A 14,137-nucleotide genomic window follows, 5' to 3' on the forward strand; every position below is an offset into this window, starting at 1 on the left:
ACCAGGTGTTTTGGACTTCAACTCCCACAATTCCTGACAGCCTACCAGCTGTTAGGATTTGTGGGAGTTGAAGCCCTAAACACCTGAAGGGCCCAAGTTTACCCATGCCTGAGAGAGAAGGTGTTACAGCCCAATAACTCTCAGAGGATTATAAATAATCCATCTTTCCTCTAAATGACCAAACAATTATACTCAATTATACTCTCTGCCTCGGAGTGTGGTAGAGGCTCCTTCTTTGGAAGCTTTTAAACAGAGACTGGATGGCCATCTGTCAGGGGTGATTTGAATGCAATATTCCTGCTTCTTGGCAGGGGGTTGGACTGGATGGCCCATGAGGTCTCTTCCAACTCTTTGATTCTATGATTCTAGGATTCTAGTGAGAAAAGTGGTATATAAATGCTGTAAATAAATAAAAATACTTCTTAAGTAGGCAAACAGAGATTTCTAGACATTAGAGTGCATGTTCCATCAGTCCCAGCCATCTTGACAAAATGGGATTGTAGTTCTAAACATATCTAGATTACGCTGGCCATCCTTGGTCTAGCTGGTATCCAAATTCTTTAAGATGCAAACAAAAACAAATGTCTATCCTTGTCCTAAACTAAAAGTAGGCAATTATATGGCTCCCAAATATTTTGTACAGTTACTTGAAAAGTCAGTAACATTTGTCTGCCCTCGATGGAGCTTATAGGTGCTGTAGACAGAAACATCTGCAAACCACTGTGTTGACCACCTCTGTACTACAATGGTCTTGTCTGAAATTCTTTTTTATATGGTCTCTTGGGAAGGATGGGGACAATGTCCTCTTTTTATTTATTGAGAAAGACATGTGCAGCAGGAAGATTTAGAATGGAAAAGGTTTTTAAAAGTGCTTCAGACTTAGCCTTTTCCTCTTTGATGTCTAATATTATTTGATATTAAAATTATGTAAACTGGAAAATACACAACACATGGTAATAACTTAAGAATGGTCCTTGAATGATACCTACAACAACACAACTATTAATAACCAAATATTGGTCAATTGGCTAGCCAATAAAAAGCATTTATAACAGAAATGCACAATTAAAAGAATTTGGATGGGAATCTTTCAATACTATATTTAAAAGGACACATAATTTTAACTCGTTTGTGTTAGTGCAAAGGACCTTCAGCCCAAATTTGACCTATAAATCTATAGCTCACATCTAAGCAAGTCTTATTTCAAAAAAAGAAGTTCAGAAACAAGGTTAGTCAAAGTTAATTTATCCCTCAAACTAGACTTTACTCTTTTTCAAAGAAGGCCAATTTAGTTCTTAATTGCATCATGTTTCAATCCAGAATTTCAAACAGCCCTGCCTAAGTGTTTGCTTTGTAGATAGGCATTGAGCCCTACTCTTTAATTTCAGTGATTTCAAAGATAAGTGAACCACATTAATACTGAACAGATTGCAATCATCTGTGGGTCATACAGCATTTTTAAAGGAGAACATTTAGAATATAGCATTACAGTTCACATATGTATTGCAAGTATGCAACTTCAAAAGAAAAAAATGGCAGAGAGCCTTTAAGACCACATGAAATAAGTAAAACCACATTCATCTCAGTTTAATATCCATTTATACCATTCAAACCCCCAAGAAAATTTAAATTATTCAAAGAAAAATAAAAAGGGGTCAGCATGGCTTGAGAAAATGACAATGAAGAAGGGATTTTGCAAGGTCATCCTACTAAGACATTTAAACCACATAGATTTCACATTAAATCCATGCATTACAGTTTTTCCAGTCTCATTCTTTTGCTATATGTATTCGTAAGACAAAAATGAGATGGAAGGAAGTACATGCCATGTTCATATGCTAGAACACTTTACTCCAACCTGGGTCTCTCTAGTTATGTTGGGAAACAACTGCGAGATACATGATTGTTTTTTTTTCATGTATATTTATTCCCTGCCCCATCATATATAAATGAAAGAACCAAGGCATTGACATCTCTGGCCCATCCTCTGTTCGGATATCAGAGAAATAGCTTCCTAATATGTACATAGATACTCGCAGGAACACCTCAGCAAGCTTGAGTCCAAAAGTGGCAGGTGAAAACCCGGACCCTCAATCAGTGGCTGATACCAGATGAGAAACTCCCCCCTGGACACAAAAAAGACTGGGTGAGTTGGAAGAAACTCCCTTCTGGGCACAAAGAAGACTGGGTGACTGAACAGACTGTGCTGTGGCACCACAAAATGCAGAGCTAACCTTAAGAAATGGGGCGATGAAGTGGAGTCCACAAAATGCGAGTGTGGAGGAGAGCAAACCACAGACCACTTACTACAATGCTGTCTGAGCTCTGCCAAATGACTAATGGAGGATATCCTTGCAGCGACACCAGAGGCACTCGAAGTGACAAGCTTCTGGTCAAAGGAAATTTAGTATAATGCCAAGTTTTTAACTTTGTGGTTTTTTATACATTATAACTGTAGTCCCCCTGCAGAAGTGATAAAGGTGGGGTGTAAATGAAGCAAATAAATATTCTCAATTCACTTCTGACATGATATATAAACTACACACACACACGTAAATACAGGAGTTTACAAAATGTATTTTATCCTAGTTCCATGCCTTTTGTAGCTGTATGTATGCATTTGCACATGTGCCTTCAAGTTGCCTGTCAACCTATGATGACCTTATGCATTTCATAGAGTTTTCTCAGGTAAGGGATGCTCAGAAGTGGTTTTGCCAGGGTTTGGTATTTGCTGGCAATTTCCCATCCAAGCACTAACAAAGGTTGACCCTGCTTAGCTTTCAAGACCAGAAAAAGCAGAGAGGATTGGATGTCCTTGGGGTATTTAGGCCCTTTTACAGTCTGTCAATTCATCATATCACTGGAGAACAAAATGTTATCAATATGATCTCAAATAAACATTACAGAATGTTTTGCTGTAACACCTTCCCAAATCCACTGAGAGATGCTATTTCAAGCTTCTTCAGTTCCCAGTTCTCTCAACTCACCAACCACAACACAGTGCAAACTGTATATCATGCCTTGCTTAAAGAAATAGTGGATATTTCAGAATCTTGCTAAATAACACATTTCATTAGGTAGATAATCTCACTTAACCTGATACAATTTTTTAAACACAGGCGACTGGGGAAGACAATGAATATAGTGTGCTATAGGCTATATTTCAGAAGAAGGAACTAGCAAAACCACCTAAGGACTTCATCAAACTAGAGAATGAATCCACTTTAAATCCGGTTGGTATCTCCTGCAGAATTCTGGGGTTTGTAGTTTAGGGAGAAGCCTTTAACAGCCTCACTAAACTACAAACTACGAAGTGGATTCATTCTCTAATGTGATGAGGTCCTTAGAAAACCTTTTGAAATTCATGGGGTCACTGTAAGTTGACAAGTCACTCAAAGTGGCACTGTAAGTTTACAAGTGACAGTGACACATGCATAGACATGTTGCTGCCATTAGAAGGATGCAAATCAAGATTAAGGTACATAAAAGAAATGGGGTTTTCACTGTTTTCCCCACCTCACCATGGCTCTGAAATAGTTATCAAAGGAAAGAGCATTCCTTGCATGGCAATAGCATAGGATGGGTGATTTTCATACCAACAATGGCATGAGAAGCCAGGAAAGGGTTGAAGCTCTCTAGCCACTCCTAAACTGGTAGAAACAAAAACAGACCTGTCAAATTGGAGCATATATTATATTTAGCCTAGCCCTATGTGATAGGATGAATTAACTTTGTTGTTCTTTCTAACCATTACAAGTTCAGCTGTTTTCAAGGAAACGATTTTGTGTGTTTTTGATTCTAAAATCAACACCCTGTCTTTTGATTACAAGCGGTCCTGGATCTTCCCACCCGCTACAATTGTACTAAATGGTTTCTCTGTATCATTTAAACTCATTCAGCCTAGTTTTCCTTAATTTCTTGCAATTTACTTTTCAAATCTGTATGCAATATGCTTTCTCAAATTTCTGTGCAAAGGAATTAAGTATGTGCTTGAAGGAAAATGACAATAATTCATCATGGATGAGACTGGTTATACGGCTTAGTTAAGACCTGTTTAAGACCTGTTACCTTCCCATTTAAATGTCTTTTGTTTCACAAGGCCAGTGCAAAGGCCTCCATGACATTTATGAGATATAAATGACAGGAGAAAAGCTCTATCATTTTTTTAAAAAAAAAATTACTTTTAAGCAGTAGCGGGGAAAGAGGAAATATCGTCAGTATTTTTAAAAATCAGCATTTTAATAACAAACAACTATTTAAAATGGGTTGTTGTGAGTTTTCTGGGCTGTATGGCCATGTTCCAGAAGCATTCTCCCCAGACGTTTCACCTTCATCTATGGCAGGCATCCTCAGAGGTTGTGAGGTCTGCTGGAAACTAAGAAAATGGGGTTCATATATCTGTGGAATATCCACGGTGGAAAGAAGAACTCTTGTCTGTTCGAGGTAGGTATGAATGTTTCAACTGGCCAGCTTGATTAGCATTTAATGGCACAGCAGTTTCAAGATCTGGCTTGTTACTGCCTGGAGGAATACTTTGTTGGGAAGTTATAAGCTGGCCCTGATTGTTTCTTGTCTGGAATTCCCCTGTTTTTTAGTGTTGTTCTTTATTTACTGTTATGAGAGGCAGTAGCTTCTGGCTATGTCTCCATAACCACACATGGAATGATTATAGCAGTTCTGTGATCTCTAAAGGACCCTGGTGGGCCTCAGTGCCATTTGTCATCATTTTCCATATTGGTGGCAGAGATTCGATGGTGATCCTGCCCACTCTTTACAAAACAAGAAATAGCCATGTGAGGGGCTTCATTAAATCAGGAGTAGGTGGATTTGGACATTGCAGAGGGAGTGAATACCAAACCATGTGCCACTCCTAAAGCAACATACATAATTGCAAGTGAAAGCTATACATATGTATATAATAGGATGTAAGGTACTTTAAGTCCATAAGCACACACCTAAAATTGGTGGCCACAAAAACTGGCAAACAGGAGGATCAGGTGGCAATCATACAACACGGTGATAATTGAGACAGTATGACCCCTTCCCCATACCTGCAGAACTGATATACTGAATGTGTTTCACTTATTTATGATTTAACTTATTCGGTTATTCATTCACAGTCTCATGTGCAAGGTATACCCTACTCAGTACAGTAATTCCATTGTTTGTTCCATTGAAAATAATAAAGCCCACTATTTTCTAGAATCATATCCCTTGTCAGAATATAAATTTATTTCCAACTCTCATGAGTAATTACTTCATAAGAGGTCTTTCTTATACCAATAAAAGAAAGGTATGAAGGATGTATAAAAATCATTTTCACCTGTAACTAGGCTTTTCCTGGATGTGTCAAGGAATCTTTTCCCCTCAATTCCATATAACAATTTTTACCAGTAAAAATACACCAAAGAACTTCCAAGCACAAGCACTCTTAGGCAGTTTGTTAAAAATAGGTGGCTTTCTGACAACAGGAAAGAAATGTTTTCTGAATTATCCAGATGCTATATTGAATAGAAACACATGTTTCTCTTCAAAGGTGAGACCACACAAGAAATAACAGCAGTTCACATAGGAAAACAACCATCAGTATTTGGCTTTTTCCTTTTCTGATGTTTTTAAAGTGTGTGCAGATTATTCATATCTTAATAATAGTATTTGGAATGACCAGGAAGTATAGTATGAAATCGTTAAGCTACTGCATACTGGCTATAACTCAGATGTTCCTGTTCATTATTTTTAAATTACACACACAAACACTCCCTCCCTCTCTCACACACAGAGAGAGAGTTTGTGTGTGTGTGTGTGTGCACGCGTGTAATTTTAAAACTCTCTCTCCCTCTCTCTCTCTCTCTCTCACACACACACACTGTGGTGAAGTGTAAATTTTAATCTACTGTTATGTATAGTTATAAATAGGCGTTTGAAAGGGTATTTAAAGTTGCATAACTGGGGAGGATGGTAGCCAGCTCAGCTCACTTTGAGCTGGGTTGCTATAGAAATAGGGGTGGAGCCAACTGCCACTTGGCAGGGCAGCCATTTTAAAACAGTCAGTCTGTAGTCTGTGAACTGCAGGAGTGGCTGGTTCTGTAGTAGTGAGAACCAGGAAGGTAATCTGTAGTTTTAAAACTACAGGTAAGGCTGATTATACTGTAGTGAGAATCAGGAAGGTTTTGGCTTTTAGCCTAGGTAGTTTAGATAAGTCGGGTTGACTTATTTATATTAGTAATTAGTGTATGAGTAGAAGGGGTGAGAGAAAGCCAGTGAGAATCTTTATTGCAACAGAGATATCACAAAGAAGGAATAAGCTTGTATCTGAAGTAATTTACTAAGGAAAGAAACATAGTTTGAAGAAAAAAATAGTTTGAAACCTGTTTAGTAGAAGGAAGGGTCCTTTCCAGAGTTGTTTTAAGGAATGTTATAAATGTAACCTCTGAAGATATGTGCCTCTAAGAGTCAAGAAACATTGAACCATCAAGCTTCTGTTACATTTCAATAAACTTGTTACATTTTCTTCTGAAGCCTGGTCTCTGTTACAAATCCTTTCCAAGTTAAGTCACACTACACCCTGAAGAAAGACCAATCCAATATTACTATCTATTAGCTACATTATCAATTTAATAAACCCTTACAAAGTGGTGGCATCTTTACAAAACCGTTACAAACTGGTGGCTTCTTCACAAATTGGTGGCCATTGTTACACACACATACACACACATAAAGGAGCCCCCGGTGGCGCAATGGGTTAAACTCTTGTGTTGGCAGTACTGAAGACCAACACATCGTAGGTTCGAATCCAGAGACAGCATGGATGAGCTCCTCCTGTCAGCTCCAGATCCCCATATGGGGACATGAGAGAAGCCTCCCATAAGGATGGTAAAACATCAAAACATCTGGGCATCCCCTGGGCAATGTCCTTGCAGACATCGAGTTCTCTCACACAAGAAACGACTTGCAGTTTCTCAAGTCACTCCTGACATGAAAACACACGCATTGCTAATTATTAAAGGGTTGAAATAAAATGCTTTCATGGTAAATATTCTCCAGTTTATGGAAGATCTCACTCAGAACTGATAGCCTACCATGTAATAATGAGACAAGAAACAGAAAGTTGGGGGTAAACAAGAGCACTTTACTGATCTAATTGCATCATTGAAACCATGGAAGAAGCAAGAGGTGAGCAACCTAAGGCAGGTTCAGCTGAAGCCAGGTGTCCTCCCCCTTAAGAGAAATACGTAAGCACCAAGGACAATCCAATTGCTGGATTTCTCCTTGGTCAGCCATCTACTGGAAGACAAACTAGTCCCAAACTTTACAAGTGACAGTAATCACCATTTCCTAGCAAAGGACCCACATGCAATGTTAGATCACCAACAACCACTTTACAGTATTTACTGGAAAGAGTCTCAGTAGAACTAATATTGTTGTGTGGACATTATTATAAAGCATATCTTCAAGATAATATTGAAAAAAAATCTTTGACATTAATGAATCAGAAATCCATCAATTCCATGGTGCTTGGGAGGAACTACACTTTACAGCTGGCTACAATGCTGGATATTCAAGATGCAAACTGTTCTTTCTTCATGTGCAGGCATATTTCAGAGGTGCTCTGCCATCTACTGTAAACATCTGAACTGCAACACCAATGATGTCTTTTTAAATCATGACTATTTGTAATCAAGTAAATTTATTGTCATTTCCAGACTTGTCTTTGTAATAAATATTCAGTGAAACATTTCCATACAGGGGAAGCAGAGCTCTCTGCTCCCATCAAGAACAAGTGAGCAGATCACACACATGTCTGAATTTGGAATGTGTTGGCCTGTCCATACTCTCCAAATCTAAATCTCAATATATATTGAAATAAGAAATGAAGAATAAATCCCTGCAATGTAATTGAAGACTTCTGTATTTATATCTATAGCTCCTGTTTGAGAATACAACTCTCTTTTCCTAAATCAGGGCACATGGGTATAATCCTGCAATCACTAAAAATGTTGCTTTAAGAACTAGATAGTTCAGTATCTAATAAGAGAAAAAGAGTGAGTCAGCCTGATCATAATGCTACATTACATATATATTCCTCTACTATCAATGTAGTGGCATGTTTCTACTTTGGAAAATTTATTATCTTGTTACCAGACCTCAACTGCAACTTCTTGCATACCATTTCAGACTGTTTAGAAGCAAGACAAATCCATACATTTTTGCAAAGAATTCTGAAATAGCTCAATTGTTGTAATCTGCTTAGAAATCATTGAGTTTTTAATACACATCTCAAGCACCCAAAGCAAATCAAGTCTCAAACTCAAGGTATTATCTATAAAAATGTACACATGCATTTGACAGACATGTAATACTTAGCTCTTCTTATCCTTTCTAATTTTGCATTTCAAAATTGTTTTTCTTTTTATATAAAAAAACACACCGAATAAACTTACCCTTGAAACTATCCTCTGCAGGGACCCATAAGCTGATGATGTCTGCTGTTTTGCTTTCCTCCCCAAAGCGAAGCTTTTAACTCTTATTTTGTTTTGTCTGAAGGCAGGCATTGCAGCTTTCCAGAACGAATCTTTTTCAGCCCCAAGAGCAAGGTGAAGGGCCTTTATTAGCTCACCCTGGCAGTCTCCTCTGAGGTGCAATATGCCAATAGGGGAAAACACTACCCAGCAGTTTACCTTGAGCAGTGACGTATGATAACCTGATATGTTGCTGTCCTGCATTTACTTGAGCTAAACAACATATAGCAAAGAAGCCACTATTCCATTTCCAAATCTGTTTTACCAAATCAATTCACTCCAATTCCAAAATCCTCAAGGTATATTTAGATATTTAAAGAAAAGCCGAGTATGTATAAAGAAAAAGAAAAATAAGCAAAAAGGATGCTAGATAGATTTGATCCTTCTGCAGATCAAATCTCAAGGGGAAGCTACACGCTAACAAAGGAGAATTACTGCATAAACAAAAACCACCAGGTACTATTTTGGAAAAAAAAATGGAGAGGATGTATAGTCATGAAGGTCAGAGGAAGATTTCAATGACATTTATGCTCTGTTTGACCGTTCAAATTGTATCACAGTTTTGGAAAGATAGGAAGTCAGGAAGTTAGAAGTAATACAAAGTCAATGAGATGTTTTGTTTATATCATTGCTCTTGTCCTTCAGCTCAACAACTTTGATGTATTTGCATCGATGCAAAAATAAAAGATATGCTCAGAATAAATTTGTGCTTGAAAAGTCATTTAACTTCCCACACTTTGTTGCACTTTGCATAATATTCTCTTGTAATTTGTGATATTTGGTCAGGAGATATATAGATGTAGATATATGGAGAGACAGAGTGAAAGAGCAAACTCATTTGGAGTTTGCTAAAAAGATCAGAATTAAATATTTTAAGCGAACATATAGAATCCTTTTTGGAGCAGCATGAGAGAACTGAGTATGCATTTTGAGCATAATGTTATGTGAAAACTGTATGATAGCAGAGCTTACATTAAAAATGTAATAGAAACATCTATTTCTGGAACTACTCAAATTATGGTACAGTAAAACTGCACAGAGCTTTCTGCTCAGTTTATTTTTATTTGAACAGAAAAATACCTCAAGAGTCCTAGGATATGCTAAGGATAAGTAATGATAACTGCCTCATTTTCCCTTCAACAAAGGTATGTGGTGGTCTACAGAAGTATTCCTCAATGTGATGTCCCACCAAATGTTGTGACACATTGTGACAGCATGACCAATGGTGTGGATGACTGAAGCTTAGATTCAATTAATAAGAAGTTTGAAGAAGTTTAGATTCAATTAATAACATGAAAAAGATTCCAAGAGGAGGCTGCATTCTTCACAAAGACCTTCAGAAAAGCAGTGGTTGCTCCCATTTAAGAGTCAGAATAAGTATGCATGTACCTTGAAGTCAACTGTGAACTTGAGGCATGGAATATTCAGAGATGGTTTTACCAGACTCTTCCACTGAAATAAAGTATACAGATACTGGTATTCTGTAGACCTTATTGGTATCTCACCCAAGTATTAACCAGAGCCAACTCTGCTTTGCTTCAAAGATCAGATGGCATCTAATGCCTTCAGGATACTTAAGTCCTGGAAAAAATACCTATAAGCATAACAGGACTAGTGAATTTTTACCAAAGTTTGATGATAAATAAAAAAGCCTGATGGTACAAAAATATAGCTTGCATATCATGAGTAAAAGCCCCCTATTTTAATATGCATTCATGCACAAACATATGATCCAGTTTTCAGGAGCAAATAGACAGGAGACATGTAAAAATATTTATTACCACTGAGGAGTAAATATTCCACCACCACTACTTTCCTTGAAAAAGTTACATAGCTTTTTTTTTTTTTAAGAAAACCCCATTAGGTACTCTTAAGTTTTACTAAAATCCTCTCCTGTCAGGAAATCTGACATTCAGTTGGTTAGAAATGTTATGTTAAGACCAATATTTTTATTAGTGTTTTTGTATACAGTCAGCCCTCATCATTTGTGGGTTTGATATAAGTGGAATTCTTTATTCATGGACTTAATTTGTCCTCTCTAGGAATCTGTGGATGTAGCAGGATGACTCTATGCTCAACCACTAACATAAGTTGAATATAGAGTCATAATGGTGGACCCAGTTGACTGGAAAATCACGCTAGAGGATGCAGAGATTCCTAGAAAAGGAGTTCTCTCAGGTTAAAAATTAAGGGGGCATGGTGTATGAAGTTTTAATGTTTTTAAAAGGGTCCTGTACCCCTAACCCCTGTAAAAGTGGGGCACCCACTGTGCTAGCAATGGAGGTCAGGGCAGCACCTGGACAAGCCAATGTTTCAAGTAAAACTCTTAACTTCCAGTGAAGTGACTTGTAGGCAATATAGAGAGAGGTCAACCTGTACAAGAGCCAGAGGGACTAAGTTCTAATGCAGACTGAAATTTGGTAACTTTATCACTTTGAAATTATAGTTGTCAGTTTTGGAGAGATATAGAATAATGGGTTATACAGACCACATGCAGAAAGAATTAGTGAAGAAACAGAGGGTTATTCCACCATCCTCAATTAAGTCATTCAGGCTGCCACTCATCTCAATTGTTCCTAAAAATGTAAATTCCTGTGAATTAGCCACTTCCTACACACATAGTGTTGATTTACAGTCCTGCTCTAGCTTATCTATGTGTCTTCTGAATTTGGGCCCAATATCCCCAAGGTGGATACTCATAAAGTCAAAACACCTTAAATTTAAAATACTTAACAGAAATGGCCAAATATTTATAAACATAGATTCTTTGTTTTAGAAACTGTAGTCAGTGGTTGTTTGTGTTACTGGCACCAAAAATAGAGCTGATGACATATGAAGCCACTGTAGTCATGACAGTATTGCTCTGTAGATTTATCAGAATGATACAGTTGTCAGAGCAGCTTTGCACAATCTCAGTGCAGACCTGTCTTTCAACACATGTGACTGAACAAAATGCAGAAACAGTGTCCAAACAATTTATTTTCTCTTCTGAGCAGGGCTTTTTTATAACACAGAAAAATGAACTCTATTATCTAAACCTGTAATGAATATGTAAATGGAAAGAATGGAAATTTAAATGGAAAGAGAAACATAAGAACCCACAAAAAAGATCAGGTACATCTAGAAATCTATATTTGTTTCATGGCTGGTGATATTATGAGGTTTAATAGCCAAACAATCAGAAAAAGAAAAACATGAGCTGCTGTTTGGCATATTCGTGCTCAGCACTTGAAAACCCCAACACTGAGCAATGCCTAGCTCTGTGTGTAGGCACTGGCAGGTCAAAACTGTGATGTTTCATCTCAGCTTGCACATAATACTGTATTTTTCAGTAAAGTTGGATTCCAAACTTTGGATGGTACTGAATGCTGTTCACTGAAAAACGGTGTCTCACTTCCCCTGCAGAAAGCCGTCACCCCCAAAATCATTTCCAGTATGTTGGGATACCCACTAGAAAACACACTGAAGCTACAGTATTAAGTGAGCAAAATTTTTGCACAACTCTGGATGCAGCATTTGCTGTAAGGCACCAAATACAGAATGATCAAAGCATCTATATGAACTTAAGAGAGAGTTCATTCGCACTCCGCAAGCAACGCCTGGTATCTTAATAAGAGAGGCCCAGATGCAATATGTTAATAGTTTCATCTTCAACATCCCTTCATGAGATCAGAACCCAGTCCTCCCTTCCATTTAGTGCACTTTTTAAAAGCACAGCAATGTGTCACTCGCTCAAAAGAACCATCTTTTTAAAAACACTCCCACACTTTGTTAAGATATGACTGGAAAAGGCTGCTTAGTTCGAGAATCAACAGTATCTCCATTCCTGCTTTTAATTCTGTGTTGAAGGCAGAACTGTATTCAATAAATGTTGCGACTTGAAGAATTACAAGCTGCTCGTATGGCAACTGGAACAAGCCCTCTGTGAGAAAAACTGCAACGATTACAATATCCCAATGATTCTACCTTTATCTGCTAAGCACACATTCACATAACAAGAAAGGACATTCTAATGACTTTAATAATAGAGATTTATCAATTTTATTTCCCATACTGTATCCTGCCCTTTTTACCCTGAAGGGGACTCAAGGCATCCTCACAACCAGTAGCAATTTGATGCCCAACAAACAAATTCCAAAAATAACAATTACAATTAAATCACCACTAAAACATATATTGATAAAACAACAATTAAAATCATATTCCAGAATCAGTCTATTAGTCCATCACTTTAAGAGTTCTCAAGTATTGCATTACTATAGTTACTGCTTAAATGCTTGGTCCTGTAACCATGTCTTAAGTTCCCCCCCCCCCTGAAAAACAGGATGGGGGGAGCTGTTCTGATTTCATTCGGAAAGGAGTTCCACAAACGAGGGGCCACTACTGAGAAGGCCCTGTCTCTCATCCCCACCAGTTGTGCTTGTGAGGGTGGTGTAATAGAGAGCAGGGCCTCCTCGGGCAATCTCAATCTCCGTGATGATTCATAGGAAGAGGTACATTCGGTCAGGTAAGCTGGGCTGGAACCATTTAGGGCTTTATAGGCTAAAGCCAGCACTTTGAATTGTGTTCGGAAGCAGACTGGCAGCCAGTGGAGCTGATGCAACAGGGGAGTGGTATGCTCCCTGAATGATGCTCTGGTGAGAAATCTTGCTGCCGTCCGTTGAACTATTTGAAGCTTCTGAACGATCTTTAAAGGCAACCCCATGTAGAGTGCACTGCAGTAATCTGTATGGGATGTAACAAGAGTGTGGACCACTGTGGCCAAATCAGACTTCCCAGGGTAGGGGTGCAAAAAATGGCACACAAAATGAAATAATCCAAAAACCAATTTTGCCATTTTATATAAATGACAGTATTTTACTATGTTGTTACATAATATACAAAAGTGGGTAGTGTTTAATTATCCAGGCTGAGGCCACAAGGGGATGCTAGAGAGAGAAGGATAGTCCATTTTATTGGGGGGGGGGGGGGAGTTGAAGGAGCAAAAACATTTTCCCAGCTTTTACTGCTTATTCCCCTCCCTCTACTTCCCATATCATAAATAAGGGTTGTTTCAATGACAGGGTGGGGTTAATAACAGGAAAACAGGGGGAAATGGTTTTACTAATTCAATCCAACCCAACTCCTATAAAATGGACTATTGTTTTCTCTCTAGCATCCCCTTGTGGCCTCCACCCTAATAATGGAACAGTATCAAAACTGTATAATGAGAATTTAGCACCCACAGATTTAGGCATCCACATTGTGTCCTAGAACCAAGCCACTCAAGGGCAACTCTGTTTTATTCAGAATCCGAGCACAATATTATTTTTATCTTTGGACAATCAGAAATTCAAAATACTGGAAGCAACATTTTGAGTTAAACAGCATGTTTACTCAGCTTTGAGGAACATTCAGTTACTTCTTAGATAAGACAAGAAAAAACTGGAAGTTGATATCATTTAAATTACTAAGCTTTCTTGCCAAAAGAATTTCATAGCATTGCAGGCCAGGAGTAAGGCTACTACACATGTATACACAAGCACAGCCCACATAGTTGGGTGACTCTATAGCAGCCTCCCTCTCTCCACACAACAATTTTTCCATTTTTTTTTTGTAAATGTTATTTTCCATCAAAT

At 38.0% G+C, this 14,137-nt stretch overlaps 1 protein-coding gene across 2 annotated transcripts in view; it reads right to left on the minus strand.

Annotated features, from left to right (window-relative positions):
* Positions 1-14,137, minus strand: part of TIAM2 (TIAM Rac1 associated GEF 2) — a 96,782-nt gene that overhangs the window by 19,763 nt on the left and 62,882 nt on the right. The window lies entirely within an intron of this gene.

This window comes from Anolis sagrei, chromosome 1 (assembly GCF_037176765.1).
Source record: "Anolis sagrei isolate rAnoSag1 chromosome 1, rAnoSag1.mat, whole genome shotgun sequence".
Taxonomy (NCBI): Eukaryota; Metazoa; Chordata; class Lepidosauria; order Squamata; family Dactyloidae; genus Anolis; species Anolis sagrei.